Source organism: Diabrotica virgifera, chromosome 9 (assembly GCF_917563875.1).
Source record: "Diabrotica virgifera virgifera chromosome 9, PGI_DIABVI_V3a".
In the NCBI taxonomy this organism is placed as follows: Eukaryota; Metazoa; Arthropoda; class Insecta; order Coleoptera; family Chrysomelidae; genus Diabrotica; species Diabrotica virgifera.
In genome coordinates, this window is record NC_065451.1 from 160,881,189 (window position 1) to 160,890,278 (window position 9,090).

Consider the following 9,090-nt stretch of genomic DNA (forward strand, 5'->3'; position numbering starts at 1 on the left):
CTTTTATTTTTAAAAATTCATAACTTTGACGAGAAAAAGACTGAAAGTCTACGACAAATGGTAAGAGATATGTGCTGTAAAAATTTCAGAAAAAAAATATTAAAATGGAACAGAGTTTTAGCGAGTTAAACCGTAATTTCATTTTTTTTTTCATTTTTAGGTTAAAATTCCGATTTTGACAAATTTGATTTTTTAATAAAAAATTAAGTAATCGTGTGGGGAAAAATAAATATGCCATTCTAATTGCCTATTTGTCCAATTTGTAAAATTCATATTGGAGTTTTCAAAAAACGTATACAGGGTGAAATTTTTTCTAAGACCCAAACGAACTAATTTTTTAAAGCGGGACCTGATTTTTTTATAGTCTGAATAAATCAGTTGATTGGGTGGTAACATAAATTAAATATTTGTTCAAAAAAAATTAATTTTTGTAATAAAACTTAATTTTTTTAAATCTATGTTTCACTTTATACCAAACTTTTAATTATTCATAGTCAAATTTGATTCTTTTTATAAAAAATTAAGTAATCGTGTGAGGAAAAAAATAAATATGCCATTTTAATTGTCTATTTGTCTAATTTGTAAAATTGATATTAGAGGTTTCAAAAAGCTTATAAAGGGTGAAATTTTTTCTAATTCCCAAACGAACTAATTTTTTAAAGCCGGATCTGATTTTTTTCTAGTTTGAATAAATCAGTTGATTGGGTGGTAACATAAACTCAATATTTGTTTAAAAAAAATTAATTTTTGCAATAAAAGTTAATTTTTTAAAATCGATGGTTCACTTTACCAAACTTTTAATTCATAGTCAAATTTAATTTTTTTTATAAAAAAATAAGTAATCGTGTGGGGAAAAAATTATTCCATTTTAATTGCCTATTTGTATGATTTGTAAAATTCATATTAGAGTTTTCAAAAAACGTATACAGGGTGAAATTTTTTCTAAGACACATCGATCTGACCGTTCAAAAATTATGACGAATACAAATTTCTGTCAAAATGCGAAACTCGCCCTGTATATTATTAAACAATGGAAGCAGACACTTTTTAATGGTCATTTGTTATTCCCCATATCAGCCTTTATACGAGGTAGGAGTATGTACAGTTCCTCATGACTCACCCTGCACTTACCAACCAGTAGGTGCGTTTTGACTCAGTTCAGACTCCTTAAAAGCTTTTGAGCCTTTGACGTGTCAACCTAGAAACATGTGTTAGAGGATGGTAAAATCCTCGAATGAATCAAAATCAAACCGCCTATGATTATTTTACTTACATTTCTGTATTTAACTTCATCTTCGACTTTCATTATATCATAGTGTGACGACTGAAGTATATAAACGTATACACACTTACTTTACTTTATCGTGTCCGGACATGTCATTCACAAAAGTTCGTCCCAGTACCGTGTAGCGGTTACGCTATTAACTAAATAAATTCCATTAAAAATCCCCCTCTAGAAAATCCTTGGGAGACGCCCGCGCCGATCTTACAACGACCTTTCGCTGCACAGGCGCGCCAAGAGGAACAAAATCGATTTTGTCGATCTGACCACTCAGTTGGTCATACTCGATTGATTGTAGCAGACGCCGATATTAAGATGGAGATGAATTCTCATTGTTAAGTGGCGGATTTGGAGAAAAATATGGAATGGGAATAAAACAAGTATAATTAACATCAGCCAATCCCATTGCAAACAAATAAATCAAAAATCAGATTTATCTTGGGATTTTTTTCACATAGGAGAATAATACTGCCGGCATACTGATATTTTTCCAGTAAGTATTATATTGATATTTGTATCATTTCTTCATCATAAAATCCAATGCATCATGGTATTTAGGTATTTCGTTAGATTAATTTACCATATAAATTCCAAATTATAGCTCATATTATCCTTTATTCATTTGCAAAGGAGCAGTCAGTCAAAGCTATAGTTTTATTGGCAAACCTAAATTCCAATGTATTTTATACCTATCATTAGGCTTTTTCTTTAATTTTTTTATGAGGTGACATTATAAAAAAGTTTTAACGAATAGCACACAGCCTTCTGTACTCTGCACATGTTCAGTCTACGCGCAAGTCTGTCATGTCTGCACTGAAGTCGCTTCATAAATTTTGACATGACATATATGTATACCTAACCTGATGTTTTTGTTTTGGATTCCAGTGCAGTGAACTTGTACTGTATACATACTGTTATAAATAATGTAATTAAGTTTGATACAATTTTATTTTAGATTCCGCCACTTAGTTATTTAGTCACGTAACGTCACTCTGTTACGTTAATCATGTACCTGATTTTTACAACATCCAGGATTTTCCGGTAGGACTTAACCCACCACAGTAGCCAACTAGCTTTGTTGTGCCAAGAGGATTTTCCTGAGGACTGTAGGACTTTAGGATCTTCAAAAGGACTTTTCATAAAGGACTATTTGCCCCTTTTAACAACCGGCTGTTGTGAAAGCTAAGTTTGTTTACCTTTTTATATATTTTTGGTTCATATATATTTTCGTACAGTGTAAACTTGTATGCATACGATAAAGTAGAGTACATATTTTCGTGATAGATAGGGTTTTAGGTCGTTGTTCTTTTTTTTCTTTGATTCAATATAAGTAGTAGTTTGCTCAAATAAATAAAATCAGGTATTGTTTAATAATCATTATAAATAATTGTATCTTAAAATTTAATAGGGAATCGGGTTGTAAAAATTTCGTCGAGGGTTTTAAATAGGGAATATGTCTGGTAGGTTTGGTTTTTAAATAGAATATCAAGAGTCACTGACCAACTCATTTACATAGACCTTTTTGCTATTCTAACTGACTTTTGACTTTGGAGTTTGCTATTAATACCTTTGCTTGGCCCAGTGATAGTGGATACTTGCTTATTAAGTGGCCTTTGCGGTCCTATTTGATCTTTTCACCATCCACTACCACTGTTATTAAGTTGCGTTATATGTTAATTGTGTATATTTATATATAACATTTGTTATTAATATATTTGTAAGTATTAAGGTAGATGTTTTATTTCAATCTATGTCACCAGTATATAATATAGCAAGACAAGGTTAGTATTTAGTATTATTGTGTTTCAGGTGGTCGTGACCAGTGTCATTTAGTTCCTGTCGTTGGTTACTTCAAAAATCTCGAGCTGTTCAAATTCTGGACCCAAAAATTAGGTTTTTTTCTTTTTCGCTACAGTAAAGTTGAGAAAGCTTTCAAATATAGGATCAAGGAAATTGAGCTGTCCGAGTTGGCGCCCATTTTCTTCTCTCTTTATCGTTCCTTTTATTTCAATCTATCTCCAGTGGTCTTCCCTAGTTGTATTAAGTTTTTGTATTAACAGGTCACATTTTCTTCCTAGTCACTATCATTTCATTATCAAATCTTTCCTTTTATATCTCTAAAGCCAATATTCGGTGTATTGAAGCTAGCCCGAATACTTACTCGAGATTTAGTTTCTCTCTGCCCTTCTGATATTTCCTTCTGAGCTAAGCCACTCTTCATTTGTGTCTTAAATCTCTTCTCTCCTATTTTCCCCATATTTCGTCATTCTTTTCTTCAAAAATCTCTATACCCAGAGTATAGAGGTTTCAACGGGGCTACTTCGGTTCCATCTTTATTGGCGAGCCACAAATCTTCGAGGGTACACCTATGAGGACAGTTTCTGCATGTAAGTAGATGTTCCATATTCTGTGTTTCTCCACAGTCACAGTTCACATCATCTTGTTCTATTTTCTCCCAGTTTACTATGTTTGATTTTACTGGAGCGACCCCCGTTCTTATCCCATTCATAGTTTCCACGTTTTAAAGTCTAGAGATTAGTCGGCTCATTGAACCCGAGGAAGAGGAAAATACTCTTCCGAGACGGTTCATCCTGCATGGTTCCAAGGAAGCTTTTTCTGGATTTTAGTCGCTTTTGTGGTGTTTGGGCTTTGTATAGGGCATGCCGCTCGTCTGCAAACTATTTAATTTTCTCTATGTGCTCTGCAACGCCTCTGCGTGTTGAGAGTTCTGTAAAATCTGCGGCTTCATATAAATTTGAGAGTGGTGTTGGTTACTATCCTGCATGTCTCATTTAGCGCAGTATCAACTTGTTTGGCGTGAGCAAATCTGCCCCAAACGGAGCACACAAATTCAGTAGTTGGGAAACACAATGCATGTGCCGTGGTTCTTAAGTCGCCAGGACATGCACCCAATTTACTTCACGTCAGCTTTTTGAGTATGCTGTTCCTAGTTGGTATTTTCCCTCTCGAACAATGTTCTCTGTAGGTGAGGGACCGGTCCAGAGTTACTCTAAGATATATGCGTTGGTCTGTGTGTTCTAGTGTATTACCATTCCATACAATTTGGAGTTTTCGCTTGACTTCCTTTGCGCAAAGCTGGAAGGAGCAGACTTGGGTTTTAGAGGGACCCGTGTTGAGCTGGCACCCCCCACGTGCAAAAATTAAAAAACAAATAGCCCTGATTTATGAGCTATTTATGAGCTCTCATATTCCGCAAACTAAAAATTTTGAGCTCGTTCCACTGAGCAGAAATTTAATACCCTAGTGGGGGGGGGGGGCAGCCCCCCCACTACTTAAAAATAGGAATATTGAATCGGTTTTTGCGGCAGAATTACGAGCTATTTATGAGCTCTTGAAATTTTATAGTTTCGATTTTTGAGCTCATCCCCTTCACCCCCAAACAACCCTTTAATTGATTTAACTTAAGAGAAAGATGCTGAGAAAACTTAAAATATATCGTATTGCGAATATAATTCCTATAGCTTATATACTCTAAGAATAAACTATTAAATCAAGAGCATTTCGATTATTGAGCTACAACCCCTTCGCCAGAAAACCACCCTATCTTCCCGGCTTAAGAGAAAGTTGTACTTAAAATGCGTTAAACTAATTATTTCGCGACTACATATCATTTAATAATTTATAAGCTTCCAAATTACGCGCATTTAGATCAGTAAATTGCAATTTATTTTGTATAGTGCAGTCACTGAAGGTAAAAATAAACGATTACCTTCAATTTCGGTGAACCTTCATCGATTTTCACGAAAATTGGTCAGTGGTTAGAGGATACGTCAAGAAACAAAGGTGACATGGTACCACCTTGCGCCTTTACCCTGAGGGTGGATACCGCCACTTCTCGGGGGTGAAAATTATTTTATAAAAAATAACTGCACAAATCAATAAAAGAACAAATTAAAAGCAAAATTTATTATATAAAGTTAATAAAATAAGTAAATACTTTTTAAGTTATTAAAGATCAAAGATTTTAATTATTTGTGAAAAAAATGCATGTTTTGAAGAGGTTCTTTGTAAATCACTAAAAAACTGTAAGTTTTTACAAAAAAGTTAATAGTAGTTTAATTCGTATAGCTTATATTCTAAAAATGAACTCTAAAATCGCGCGCCTTTCGATTATTGAACTACAACCCCTTCGCAAGAAAACCATCCCATATTCCCGGCTTAAGAGAGGGTTGTACTTAAAATAATTTAAATGAATTATTTGTCGACTATATATTGTTTAATAATTTATGAGCTCGCAAAATATACGCATCTCAATTATTGAATTGCCATTTTCTTTCTATAGTGCAGTCACTGAAGGTAAAAATCAACTATGGCCTTCGATTTCGGTAAATCTCCATTCATTTTCACGAAAATTGGTGAGCGGATTTTGATACTATCAACTTTTTCTGGATCTTATTTTTCATAGGTATTTCTAAGTACTTTGACAAGTATTTAGTAACTAAGTGTTATAAAATGAATCTCTTTCCCGTTATTTAAGCTTGAACCCTTAGATTTGAACAGTCGCGGAAAAAAATATACATTTAATTACCAATAACTTACTTTAAATTAACATTAAAGGGTTTTTCAAGTAAGCAATTTATTATATTTTTTATTAGCTTCAATTTTAGTGATGAAAACTTTTTTGTAAAAACTTACAGTTTTTGAGTCATTTATGAAAAGTCGCTCTAAAGCATGCATTTTCTTTCCAAAAATTAAAATATTTGATCTTTAATAACTCAAAAAGTATTGATTTATTTTAATCATATTATATAACAAATTTTGCTTACAATTTGTCCCTCTCTCGATTTGTGGGGTTATTTTTAATAAAGTAAGTATTTTTCACTCCCGAGAAGGGGTGACATATACCCCAGGCTAAAACCCCAAGTTGTTATTGTCAATTCGTGAAAATAAATGGCGATTTACCGAAATCGAAGGTAAAGTTGATTTTTACCTTCAGTGACTGCACTATAGAAAGAAAATGGCAATTCAATAATTGAGATGCGTATATTTTGCAAGCTCATAAATTATTAAACGATATGTAGTCGCCAAATAATTAATTTAAATTATTTTAAGAACAACTCTCTCTTCCGGGAATATGGGGTCGTTTTCTTGCGAAGGGGTTGTAGCTCTATAATCGAAAGACGCGTGATTTAAGAGTTTATTCTTAGAATATAAGCTATACGAATTAAACTACTATTCACTTTTTTGTAAAAACTTACAGTTTTTCAGTGATTTACGAAAAACCTCTCCAAAACATGCATTTTTTTCACAAATAATTAAAATCTTTGATCTTTAATAACTTAAAAAGTATTGACTTATTTTATTAACTTTATATAATGAATTTTGCTTTTAATTTGTTCTTTTATTGATTTGTGCATTTATTTTTTATAAAATAATTTTCACCCCCGAGAAGTGGCGGTATCCACCCTCAGGGTAAAGGCGCAAGGTGGTACCATGTCACCTTTGTTTCTTGACGTATCCTCTAACCACTGACCAATTTTCGTGAAAATCGATGAAGGTTCACCGAAATTGAAGGTAATCGTTGATTTTTACCTTCAGTGACTGCACTATACAAAATAAATTGCAATTTACTGATCCAAATGCGCGTAATTTGGAAGGTTATAAATTATTAAATGATATGTAGTCGCCAAATAATTAGTTTAATTCATTTTAAGTACAACTTTCTCTTAAGCCGGGAAGATAGGGTGGTTTTCTTGCGAAGGGGTTGTAGCTCAATAATCGAAATGCACGTGATTTAATAGTTTATTCTTAGAGTATATAAGGTATAGGAATTATATCCGCAATACGATATATTTTAAGTTTTCTCAGCATTTTTCTCTTAAGTTAAATCAATTAAAGGGTTGTTTGGGGGTGAAGGGGATGAGCTCAAAAATCGAAACTATATAATTTGAAGAGCTCATAAATAGCTCGTAATTCTGCCGAAAAAACCGATTCAATATTCCTATTTTTAAGTAGTGGGGGGGCTGACTCAGCCCCCCCCACTAAAGTATCAAATTCCTGCTCAGTGGAACGAGCTCAAAATTTTTAGTTTGCGGAATATGAGAGCTCATAAATAGCTCATAAATCAGGGCTATTTGTTTTTTGATTTTTGCAAGTGGGGGGGGGGGCAGCTCAACACGGGTTTTAGAGGGATTGGTGTAACAAAAAAGAAGTACTTCTGTTGGAGTGAATGTAAAGAGAGGGATAAACTCCAACAGAAGTAAGAAAAAAAGAAATAACTAGCTGTAAGTAGCTAATGGGACAAAAATTAAAAGGGGGCTTCTCACGTTGAAGAAGCCGAAGTAGGAAAAATACTGAGGACGGATAGAAAATACTACTTTTCACAAATATTAAATATATTAAATCAGTAATAATGAACATAAAGGAATAATAAAAATAAATGATATACAAAATAAGTAAATATTTATTAAAAATAACTACTAGATTTTTGACAATCTCTGAGTTACACAAAGTGCATATCATGTGACTCTAAAATGACATAAGTTATACAAAAGTTATATTTGAGATAACTACAATAATGTTACCTGTTACAAAAATACATACCTCTGCTACGTACAACTAAACTAAAACCGACAAATATGAAAAATATATAAATAAATAGGCACAAGCCTGACGAAGAGAAAATACAATGATGAATTAAGCAAAAGTTATTAATAAAAGTTATAGAAATGAAGCTAAGATAAATACCGAACGATGACCTTAATTAACCGGAACAAATGGAATAAAGGGAATAAACAATAAAATATTTGGGAAACAAGCATATAATATTACCAAACAAATATCAAACCAAGAGTAAAGTATAAAACCCTAATTTTCTAGGACTGATTACCTGGTGCACACAAGTAACTTACCGTAGATACAATTAGTTTGGGAACCTAATACATTAATATACAAATATCTGAAAAAGTAATTAATAAACACAGTGCATTAAACCAAATGTCTGAAATATAAAACCAATAGTTACTAAAAGCACAACATTAATGTTCCAAAAACAAACCCAAACGACTCCTAAAGGTTGCTGCCGCATCCTCAAAAATGAGCCCTAGGATGGTGCCAAATCATGCCTCCTGTAGGCCCAAGTGTCCAGACGAAAATGGAGCTGGAACACTTCAAAAACTTGTTCCCAATGACATACTCCCAGTAACTTATGGTTGGCTCTCGGTGTTGTGAGATATTTTTAAGTTTTCCCGTGAGTGGCATGAGACTCGATGATTTTATGCAGAAAACCTCATTGGAAGAATTATTTCTCCCAAATAATCCTCAATGGGTTTGGTGATCCATATTTCGGAATTCACATTTTTAACTGCCACGAAGTATCGTGAACCTCGAAACTGGCCTTAAATTTTTTCCAGGCCACTCACTCCGAATCTTCAACCAGAAGTCAAAGCTCCCGTTCTGTACGTCTATCACAAGGACGACCTCAGAACACGAAGTAATATCCACCGCTACCAACCCACGAAACTAACAGGTAGTTTTTAGTGTGTTGAAGTATGGCGTCATAAACTAAATATTTTTAAGATATAAAAGAAAATAATAGTTGTAAATGGGAATTACGAGAAAATTAGAGAAATTAATTAAGAGATCAAGAGAAAATAATTATAAAAATAATTAAGGAGCTAATTTCATAACGTAAACCGTTACACTGGGTCTCAAAAAATTCTGTAGATAGTACTCCGTCACTTTTTTAAGGCAGTTTCTAGTTTCTCCTCCACTTCTTCAAAGCTATTTCATTGAGCACTTATTGCGAGATCGTCAGCATAAAGGAAATGCTTGGCTTCAGTCGGCGT